At 39.6% G+C, this 12,416-nt stretch overlaps 1 protein-coding gene across 4 annotated transcripts in view; it reads right to left on the reverse strand.

The window, feature by feature from the left end:
• CYLD (CYLD lysine 63 deubiquitinase) overlaps positions 1-12,416 on the reverse strand; it is a 130,140-nt gene that overhangs the window by 113,879 nt on the left and 3,845 nt on the right. The window lies entirely within an intron of this gene.

The raw sequence follows: 12,416 nt of genomic DNA on the forward strand, positions 1-12,416 counted from the left end.
TGTAGTCTGCAGGAGGGCTGTGGAGTTCAGTCCTACGTCTGCAGGAGTGACAGAAGTGAGGTATTCTGACAGTGTTTAGTTTCTGTCTAGGATCTGTAGCAGTCAGGCTTTTCTGTTTTTCCTGTGGAAGTACCATATATACTCGAATATAAGTCCATACAAATATAAGCCAAGGGCTTATATTCAAGTATTCCTTTCATTGTGACCAGCATTTCTCTCCCATTTCCCTGTCCCTCTTTCTCACAAAGTGACTTGGCATTTGTCTCCCTTTTCCCTGTTCTTCCTCCTCCTCCTAAAGCAACAGATACTTCTGTCTTCCCTCCCCTTTCCCTGTAGTTACTGGCATGTCCTCATTCCCCCCCCCCCCCCCCCGAAGTGACCAGTATTTCTCTTAGCAGCAAGCCTGGACGATTACATCAACATGGAAGTAACTGCAAGCAAGGCCAATCTGGGACCTTGAGCATCTGTGCATGCTCGAGGTCCTGCCAGTTCTGAGAGCTGGCAGGCCTTGAGCATGCACAGATGTTCAAGGCACTTCCACTTCTGTCAGTATCCAGGCTTGCCAGTAAGAGAAATGCTGGTCACATTGGGGGAGGGGGTAAGACATGCCTGTCACTACACGGGGGGGGGGGGGGGGGAGTCGTGCCGACTTCACCAGAAGCCGAGATTCCAATTTTTGGGCCCAAAAATCTCGGCTTATAGTCGAGAATATACGTGTATCGGTATTCTAAGGTACTGCATTTTAAAAAGGTAGGACTTTGCTATTGCAGTCCTGGAAAGCAGTGATGCTTTATTATGACAGATTTTCTATATAGATCTGCTATCTACATAGATCAATGTTTAGTGGGGTTTTATTACTGGAGCTATGAAGGTTCTCTCTTCAACCCCCCCACTCCCTCCCACACACGTCCCCATTACCTTGGGAGATATGGTGTTATAGAGGCCCATCTTGATTTTTCCACAAGGGGCCCATTCAATCCTAGCTACACCACAGACTGGCACTTAAAAAGTACTAAGTGTATGCCTAAGTGCTATTCTGTAAGGGTATGCCCAAGTGGCACGGAATGTAAATGCAAGGGAGCGTACTCATGGACTGGGCACGTACTTACACACCTATTTTACAGAATACTTTACCAGAGAAATTGTACAATGCTCCTTTGTATTTTAGCTTTTGTAAATTTTTTTAAATGTATCTGTTTCAACAATGTTTTAATTAAGAATCTATATTGTTCTGATTCTGTTTCCTTTCATAAAAGGTGTGTTATGTTAGACTGAAATTGTTATTAATCGATGGTCCTTGTAATCCACTTTAACACACTGTGCAAAGCAATATATAAAAAAGTTGCATGAATCTCCGCTGTATTTACGTGACTACGGTTATGCCAGGACTATGGCTGGTATAACAGCAGGTACATAAATATAAGGCATGTCAATAGGGGTTACAATAGTATTCTATAACAAACTGGGTTCCCAGATGCCATTATAGAATAGGCTCTCACCGCACGGCACTGGGGTACCTAACTGGAGGTGACCCCAGTGACCTTCCTCAACATTTTCCATAACCTACAGCTACTGACTTTGGAGGCACAGTTTATTCTTAACAGTGCCATTTTATCATGATGAACATGACGATGCCCTAAGGAATACTCAAAATAAAAAGTTCAAAAAGCAGCCCAAATGTACAAATCTTTATACCCAATAAATAAGTAAAAACAAATACAAAAGACAAGTGCCCCAGTGTTCATACAGAACAACATGTTTTGGCATCTTGCCTGCATCAGGGGCTAACTTCACAAACTTTGACAGTACCACTAGAAATCTGGTCACACGCTCGAAGAACTAAATCTAAGCCGAGCATGGTGCCGGTGACAAACATGGAAAGAAAGAAACAAAAGCAAAAAAATAAAACAAAAATAATTGAGCTAATTTGGGTTTACTATGACAAAGGACGTGAAGACACACAGACTTCTTGATCCCATTCTAAATTACTTTTTGGTCATTTTAATTGTTATTCAAGCTGAAAGTGTTCAGTATGCTGTGTAGATTGTGGAACAAACTCTTCCTTTAATGGTCTGTTTTTTTTTTTTTTTAATAAAAGAGAATGAAAAAAGCAGAAGGGCATGAAGGCTTTTTCAAACCACTAAACACAAATGACTAAGTTTTGTGCTACCACTAGATAGTCTACTAGGATCTACACGAAAAAGCCATTGAAATAATGTTTTAACTTCACAGTGCAACTGCAGAGTAAAGAAAGGATGTTAAATAACAAAAGGGGAAGTTATGAATAGATGTACATAAAACCCTTACTCATAGGTCCCCTGGTTCAGAGACTTTTCTCATCAAAGCAACAATTTCAATTTAAATATGATTTTACACACAACAGAATGCCCACGGTACAAAGCGCTGCTTTAATTAATTTTGAACTGACTTCTCTTTTAGGCGGTAGCTACATTTTTGCAGTTAAAAACACGAACACACTCAACAAAGCTATTCTACAGGGCAATCTGTCATTAAGATTTAAACACTATCTTTTATAATGTATCACATTTTATCATTAGATAAAAATCTAAGACACTTACAGAGCCAAGAATTGCTTGCCTTATCTTTCTGGTACATAGTGAGAGGTAAAATCCACACACAATTATTCATTATAGAAGTCAAAACAGAATCACAGTATGTTACACTCATAAATGACATTACATTATCTTCCTACACACATCAGCTTTACTGTAAGAATAGTAAATTGGTGTAACAAGGGATTAAAATAGTATCTGACTGACTACCGTCATTTTGATCACAAAAATGCTATTATGGTCAACTTTTATATCACACTCAACAGATTTTTAACAACATGTCAAGAATGATGAGTAACAAGTGGCTGAAGGTAAAGACACCCTATTAAAATACTGCTTTTTACATAGAAACAAAAGATAAGCCATGCTAAGTCAAACCAAGATCCATCAAGTCCAGGTCAACAGTGGCCTGCAGATCCCAAAAAAATTCTCTTATAGCTCATTTTCTAGGGATAAGCAACATTTTTCCTGTCTACCAGAATAATAATTTTTTTAATGGACTTTTCCTCCAGGAGCTTGTCCAAACTCTTTTGAACCTTACTGTTAGGTTCAACTACACCTCCTGGCAACAGATTGCACAGCTTAATGAAAACATTAAACCCTACTTTTTACTATTTGTTTTCACTCTGCTGGTTATTAGTTGTTAGTTTAATGGAGCTGTCTCTTGTTTTAGTGTTTGAAATGTCAAAAGTCTTGCCCTCTAACCGGTCCACCCCACTCATGACTTAATAAACTTCTATCATAACCCCTCTCACAGTCATCTCTTTTGCCAGCTGAAGAGCCCAAAACTGGTTTATCCTTTCTTCATAAGGAAGTTACTCCATTCACTTTGGTTATTTTTGTTGTCCTTCACTGAAGCTTTTCGAGTTCTATCGTTTTTGAGGTGGGGCAATCAGAACTGGACATAATATTCAAGGTGTGGTCACACCACAGACCCATACAAAGATACAGTAATATCCATAAGTTTTGCTGACCATTCCTTTTCAAATAATCTTTGAAATTTTCTTCCTGGTTTTAATAGAATGCTAATGTTATTATCCACAATGATTCTAAGATGTTTAACAATTCCTAACATGGAACCCAACATATATATACGTATATAGACTATATATGCTGTTCAATGTTTATATCTTGTTACGATTCCTAGCTCTGCTTCACAATTATAAATTCCCACCACTTAATCTATTGCCTCTACTACCCTCTTGTTTCCTTCTAACTCTCAAGTTCTCCTAACAATCAATATATCTCACCAACATGTTCTTACTAAAAATACTCATCATCCACTCATTCACGATCATCTATGCAACATTCTCTGCACCCCCATCAGAATTCAATGTTATACCATTCTCCAACACCACAAAAGAATCTCCTTCACCTCTGTAACCTCGACCTCCCTCCTATAAACCTACCCACAGCAAAGGTCACTCGCTCAACATCATTTCTTACAAATTTTCAACGGACCAAAACATATACATATCCAATATCAACTGGGTTCTCGCCCCCTGGTCGGATCATCACAAACTGATACTATCCCTACACTGACGGAAAAAAGGCCAGCCTAAAACACAAGACCCAAAAAAATTACCACTAGAGGACGGATTGACAAAGAAAGATTCTGGCAACAAATTTACAACAATAACTGGTCTACACAACCAGATTCAATTCACTTCCTTACAGAATGGGGTGAAAGATGCAAACTTATATTGGAAGAAATAGCCCCATTACGTACTAAAACTCTACGTAGACGCAACCCATCACCATGGTTTAATGATCTACTAAAAATCCTAAAATCAAAAACCAGGAAACTAGAAAAAGCATGGAACAAATCAAAAAATAACCTCACCTACAATGCATGGAAGCAAGCACATAGGAATTACAAAAATGCCATTAAACGATCCAAAAGATCCTACTACACACAAATAATCTCTACTAGTGGCACAGATATAAAAAAGCAATATCAAATCATAAAGAATCTTCTTAATACCAACCCAATCACATCATCACCCTCAAGCTACCCATCTGCTAACCAGCTGGCCAAACACTTCAATTACAAAATTACCAATCTGTGCAACATGATTCCCCAGGACTGTGCAAATATCAATTCCTTTCTTGACGAACTGGACCCCTACGCAGACGAAATTCCAGCTGTCCGTTCATGGACAAATTTCACCCTCCTCACCACTAAAGAAGTTTCTATGGCGATCACCAAGCTCTCCAAATCTCACTGCCATCTTGACCCTTGTCCCAACTACTTAATGAAAGATGCTCCACGCTTTATTGTAGACATCACCTCACACCTAAACTTCCTGCTACAACAAGGTTCTTTCCCTACTGAACATGGCAACATACTACTTACACCAATACCTAAAAACCCTGAGAAACCAGCGAATGATGTCGCCAACTACCGCCCTGTCGCATCCATCCCTTTGCTAATCAAACTGATGGAAAACAGAGTGACCTCCCAAATCAACGAACATATACAAAAATTCTCCATTCTACATGAATTGCAATCGGGTTTCCGTCCAGCTCACAGTACAGAAACCATCCTTTTCACTCTAATATCCAAATTTAAACAGGAAATTTCATTTGGTAGCAACATCCTCCTCCTACAATTTGATCTATCAAGCGCATTTGACATGGTAAATCATAATATTCTAACCAAGCTACTGGATAAACTTGGGATCGGTGGAAACGTCATTAATTGGATAAAAGGCTTCATCACCTCAAGATCTTACCAAGTTAACTCAACCTCAACCATTTCATCTCCCTGGTCACCAAACTGCGGCATACCTCAAGGATCTCCTTTATCCCCGATCCTATTCAATCTGATGATGATACCCCTGGCCAAAGCTCTATTCAGACATGGTCTTAACCCTTTCATCTACACTGATGACGTCACCATTTTCATTCCCTTTAAATCTAATCTAACAGAAATTTTCGACAAAATATCCTTGGGCATTAACATCCTAACCTCTTGGGCTAACGCCATTCAAGATGAAAATGAACAAAGAGAAAACACAATGCCTAATCCTATCATCCCAACACTCCGTGCTCCTCCCTACTAATCTTATCACCCCTGACATTACAATCCCCATATCTGACAATCTGAAAATCCTTGGAGTGACTTTAGACAACCATCTGTCACTCGAAAGTCACGCAAAATCCACTACAAAGAAAATGTTCAGCATGATGTGGATATTGAAACGTGTAAAATCTTATCTCCCCCTGAACACTTTCCGGAACTTGCTACAATCCACGGTACTTACCCATGCTGACTACTGTAATAGTATTTTCCTAGGCTGCAAGACCCACATCCTGAAAAAACTTCAAACTGCCCAAAATACAGCAGCAAGAATTATTTTTGGCAAATCTCGATTTGAATGCTACTACTACTACTACTACTACTATTTAGCATTTTTATAGCGCTACAAGGCGTACGCAGCGCTGCACAAACATAGAAGAAAGACAGTCTCTGCTCAAAGAGCTTACAATCTAATAGACAAAAAATAAGGTAAGCAAATCAAATCAAATCAATTAATGTGTACAGGAAAGAGGAGAGGAGGGTAAGTGGAGGCAAGTGGTTATGAGTCAAAAGCAATGTTAAAGAGGTGGGCTTTCAGTCTAGATTTAAAGGTGGCCAAGGATGAGGCAAGACGCAACTCCTCTTCGTGAAAAACTTCACTGGCTCCCTATCAGAGAATGTATCAACTTCAAGGTCCATACATTAATCCACAAGATTATCCACGGTGAATCTCCGAGCTATATGCTTAATCTGATTGACCTTCCCACCAGAAACCGGTGTGAAACTTCACATACTTACCTCAACCTACATTACCCTAATTGCAAAGGTCTCAGATATAAAACTCTGGAATGCCCTCCCTAGACCTATTAGATCAATCAATGACTATCTACCCTTCCGGAAATCACTAAAAACCCATCTATTCAAACAAGCCTATCCTAATGACCCAAACTAATCCTATGAACCATACTACCCAACACATATCCAGGAGACAACGACAATGACCTAGATTACTTCTCCCACCATAACTCCCTTGTTCATCCTGTAACCCATCCCCCTCCCGCCTCCTCCACCCCCGTCCAATGTTCACCTACCCTTGCTCTCTCCTCTCCTACTCCCTTCACCCTGTCCTTCTCCTACCTATTCATCCTCAAATGTGTCCAATATAGATTTCACGCCTGACCCTCTCCTATACCCTGCCAGACCAGCATCTAAGAAATCCCTTTCTTTTACAAAATCTGCAATTTAAATAAATTGTTAGTAGATATTAGTTAAATATTTCTCATGAAAAATAATGTGTTTTAAGGCATCCAGTTCAGGTGACACATGGCAAGAAAATCTCCTGATTTATGTATTATACACTAAACATTAATATTTATGTAGCACAGTGAGAACTCCAAAATATTTTAATATATTTGCAGCCACTTGTAGCATAAATAATTTGAAACTAAATTTTATGATGTCTAGAGTATCCGATGTCTTTGAAGAAAACTAAATGGAGGGAATATAATTTAACACTTGAGGACAAATAGCAGCTGTTTTCCTATTAACCCCCCCCCCCACACACACACACACACACACACACACCACCACCACCACCACACACTTCTATTCTGAACTCTGACCCTTAGAAAGCCAACAACTGGGATTTCCTAGACCACAAGGCATGCAATTAGTGTTAACCTATGTTAGATATTCAAAGGGGGTTTCTGCTAATTTATGTCTCTATCTTCAGGGGTAGTTACTAAGCTGCAGTAAATGTGATATTTTACTGCAGCAGAATTTACTGTATGATTTCACTAAGCTGTGGTAGCTTACTACCACTGGGTCAATGACTCACATTATAAGTATAATAAGTTGCATTGGTTATCAATGCAGGAAAGATATGTTTTTAAATTCCTCTGGATGACATTTAAGGCTGTGTGTGGTGATCGGCCACAGTTACTGGCACCTCAATAAGCACAGTATGTGGCCTTTCACAAAGACGCACTAGAGGTTTTAGTATGTGCTAAAAATAAGCGTGTGCTAAATGCTAGATATGCCCATATATTCCTATGGGCGTCTCTAGCGTTTAGCACATGCTAATCATTAGCATGATTAGCACACAATAAAAACGCTACCATGCCTTTGCAAAAGACCCCTATGTGCCTACATGTCCTCTTTATTCCTCCTCTAGAGGTCTTTTGGATCTTCCTAATGCAGCTGCTATTAGAAAGGAGGTATGGAGAAAGAGCATTTAGGATAAGGGTTGTGCTGGAGTAGAATAAGTTGCCTGGTGAACTGGGGGAGTGGAGTTTGGCTTGCAGTTAGGAAAGCAGTGAAAGCACTGCTGCTTTCTTAATGTTATGTTAACTGGGGCTTTTAATGTTTTATGATTGTACACCATCCTGACTGACATTCTGCGATGCCAAGGAGAGGGTATATACATTTTTATAAATAAATAACTTTTGAAAAATCATATTAACAAGTCAAATAGCCAAGCAATTAAAAAAATAGATCCGTCAACACCACACATACACAATAAACAGCATACGTTTCCTTAGTAATTTAAAACCACAAACACTATAAGGCTGTCAGCATATTTTTCCATAGAAAGCACCCCAAAACATCAATAAAACTAAACAAACTACCCTCCCCCCAAATCCACAGACACAAATTCATTTTAGCAATCTTGTTTCCTAATCAAGTCAGGCTGTGACAAAACTAAAATACTTTTAACCAGAACGTAATTGTTTTGCAGACCTTACCTACTGCTATGTCCTATCAAACATATAAATGGCAAGAGGCGTACTCACTCGCAAATGCGCAGTAGAGACCCTCTCTGTCCCGCCCCCGCATCAATACGTAATGACGGGGCGTGACAGAGAGGGAACCTGCGCACCTGCGAGTGAGGGAACCGCCGTCGCCACCGCTCCCCCCACCCACCCAGAGTCGCTGCTGCCATCCACCCTCCACCCGGGCACCTGGTTTCACTATTCAAATCGCCGGAACGCAGCACACAGCTCATCTGAGCTGCTGTTGGCCTTCCTTACCTGCCTGTGTCCCGTCCTCGCCAACGTTACGTCACACGAGGGCGGAACACACGCAGAGAAGAAGGAAGGCCGACGGCAGCTCAGATGAGCAGTGTGCTGCGTTCCGGCGGTTTGAATAGTGAAGCCAGGTACCCAGCCCGGGTGGAGGGGTGGCGGAGGGGACTCCGGGGGGGGGGGGGGGGCGGCAACCCCGGAGGGGAGGGGCAGCGGCGGCGACCTATCCAGGGGGGGGCCTTTCAAACACCCCCCCCCCTTCCTTTACTAGCCCGTTTTTACGGGCTTAACGGCTAGTATGTCTATAAGGAGCAAATAAAGCAAAGTTACCTGTAACAGATGTTCTCCAAGGACAGCAGAAATTACCACGAATGGATGGCATCAACCAACAAAGCCCCACCATCGTGTCCAGGTTCCATCAGATGATATCACTCATTCGTGGTAGCATGTAGTTCTGCTGTCCTCTGAGAATCCCTGTATGCTACAGATCTTCAGGAATTATCTTATAAAAATAGGAGTTATTTTACCACTAACTAGTGCTATTTTAGCACAAGTCCCATTTTATGCAATGAGACCCAATCACTAATAACTGGTATTAACAGTAAAATAACATGTTTTAATGGTAACCCACACTGATAACTTCCCTCTTTAATATACAAGGGCGAAGTATTTGAGTGACAGATAGCTCAAGTGCAACATAATCAGAAATAACTACTTTTCATTCATAAGCACAACTAAGCCTCAACAGGACTCTTACCTGTACTATATACTGTCTAATAAGGGCATAAATAAATTCAGCAAAATTATTCTCATACTGATTAATGAAACAATCCCCGAGAAAATAGATTACTACGTTATAGGTGGTTCTTTGACATCGAGAATTCCAGAATGTACTTTTTTTCCCTGTTTCCATGGGATACATTGAGGCATATTTTCAAAGCACTTTGGGAGGCTAAGTTCCATAGGTTTCTATGGAACTTTGGGAGGCTAAGTGCTTTGAAAATGAGCCTCATTGTAGAGCAATTTTATAAGTAAGTAGCTGTATTTAATTTCTTTATTCAATTAAAGTGGAATAATTAAGCATAAAACACTTTATATCATAGTCCACATGGATATGTGGACTATGATATAAAATGTTTTGTTTATCCACTCCTACCCTGAATATTTAACCAGCTCTCTGACCTCATATGCAGCTTTCTTCAAATCAGTCACCTTACTTTCTAACTCTTCTTACTCTCTTACCTATCTATATGTTCCATCTTTCTTTACCCTTCACTATCAATTAAAATGTTCTATTATGTATTGTGTTGACATTGTAAGTAGTATACTATGCTATACTTTTTATTGTTATTTGAATATTTTTACTGCTGTAATTGCCTATTGCTCATGTTTGATCTATTCTTACTGTACACCGCTTTGAGTGAATTTCTTCAACAAGGCGGTAAATAAATCCTAATCTTTTATAAAATATGTGTACATTGCAACTTTATCCAAACTATGATCATTAATTAATATTTATTCCACTTATTTGATTAAAGAAATTAAAACCAGCTACTGGCTTGGTAATATATGCTACTCTGTGTTTTGACATTATTTGTTTTCAACATTTGGACTTCTTATTTTTCTTTCCTTTATAAAATTGCTCACAGCATTTTCCACGTGTAAAGTACATTTTACCTGTGGAAAATGACTTATAAAACTGCACATGGATATACATACATAAAAAACAGGCAATGCATAACTACATCTACCTTTGTGCAATCTGCAGGCAAAACGTTCCCATGATCATAGTTTGGATAAAGTTGCAATGTACACATATTTTGTAAAAGATGCATGTATACACCAAACAGATGCACACCTTTGAAGCAAGTGTCAAATAGTTATTTGTACATTACTGGAGTCATAGGAAAGCCTATTTTACAAAGGTACATATGTTGCCTTTAAGAAAAGAGGTGCCTTTTAGGACATAGCACACAGGATCTGTAATGAAATTACCTCAATGGTAGTGGGAAGTGGACCAATGACTCCAGGAGAACGAGAGATAAGATTTCAAAGAACCACTTTATTCAATGACTCGACACAGCAAAATATCACAAAGGTCTTTATCAAGACCACTCGACCTCAAGGTTTTTTTTGGAAGTACAAGGATCACCAAAGACCACTCAATCCAGAGATCCATCTCCTTTTTAACCACAGGATCATCTAAGACTCCTGAGGCAGGCCCGTGGCCGAAACACAGTTTCTGTGTCGAGTCATTGAATAAAGTGGTTCTTTGAAATCTTATCTCCCGTTCTCCTGGAGTCATTGGTCCACTTCCCACTCTCTCTGTACTGTTATATTTATGTGGGAGTTAGTGTTCATCCACTTAGGTGGATTACTCTCTCTTCCATTACCTCAATGGTACCAACTGAAATCTGTCTTTTCTTATGCAACAAGAAGGGTATAAAATAGAAAACTCCATAAAAAATATAAAACTAGGAAATATAAGACCAATTCACAATCAGTGTGTAAAAGAGTAACTTAACTCTTAGTTCTAAATTAGCCAAAATGATTACACTAAGGAAATCAGGTGCTTAGATAACTGTGTAACAAAATTATTCTGTGATATAAATCTGTGTTGATTGAGTATGGATATCTTGACCTCATAAAGTCCAAAAGACTAAGTTTGGTCTTCACCAAGGAAGTTCATGGGAACTTATCAAACCATAATCAAAATTCACAGATCTAAAGAATAATTGATGCATATCTGTCTAGACAGGATTACAAACCCATTCCCAAACAGTGATTACGGTCTAGAAACGGGTCATCCTGCCAAGATCATCCCATGTTGAAAATTCCATAGTGTACACCAGAATAACATCTAAAGACCGGCAGGCCTCTCACTGCATCTGATGCAAGAGGTCATGTACCAACTACTAAGAAGATATGGAATGCTGTTCAATGCAGCATAGCTAGGAACGGACCACTGCTCCCTACAGTGAGCAGAATTACCCATCTCAAATTCTCCGCTGAGCATTTGGATGACCAACAAACCCTCTGGGCAGATGAGTCAAAAACTGACCTTTTATGTTAACAAATGTTTATTTCACAAAAAATAAACACTACCTTCCAAAGTAAGAACCTTGGAGTGAAGGAGTAGCCTTGCGGTGAGAGCACTGTGCTGACAACCAGGTAAACCAAGTTGAATACTGCTGCTTCTCCTTGTGATTTTGGGATAGTCACATAATCCTCCATTGCCTTGGGTACAAACTTAGATTATAGGCTCACTGGGGACAGGGAAACATCTGAATAAAAAAAAAACTCACCTTGAACTAATAATACTGAACATAACTCACCTTGAACTACTATTGAAAAGGTAAGAGCTCAATCCAAATAATCCATAGTGGTGGATGAATCATGATATGGGGCTGTTTTGAATAATTAGAAAATTCTAGAGGAGAATGTCAAGCCATAAGCAAACAACTCTACATATTCATGAAGTGGTTAAAGCACTGGGCTTACAACTAAGGAAGCCAAATTCAAATCCTGATGCTGTTCCTTGTGATCTTGGGAAAGTCAATTAACCCTCCACTGCATCAGGTACAAACTTATATCATACGCCCTCTACAGACAGGGAACTACCTACTGTACCTGAATGGTACTCACCATGTACTACTGAAAAAATGTGAACTAAATCTAAATAAGTGAAGGGGCAAGACAGCCTAAGGACCTGGGAAGCCAAAGTTCAAATCATGCTTTTCCCAATGATGCTCCCTGTGAGCACAGCAAATCAATTCACAGACTGTGAACTAATTTGCA

This window comes from Microcaecilia unicolor, chromosome 5, assembly GCF_901765095.1.
Source record: "Microcaecilia unicolor chromosome 5, aMicUni1.1, whole genome shotgun sequence".
Classification (NCBI taxonomy): domain Eukaryota; kingdom Metazoa; phylum Chordata; class Amphibia; order Gymnophiona; family Siphonopidae; genus Microcaecilia; species Microcaecilia unicolor.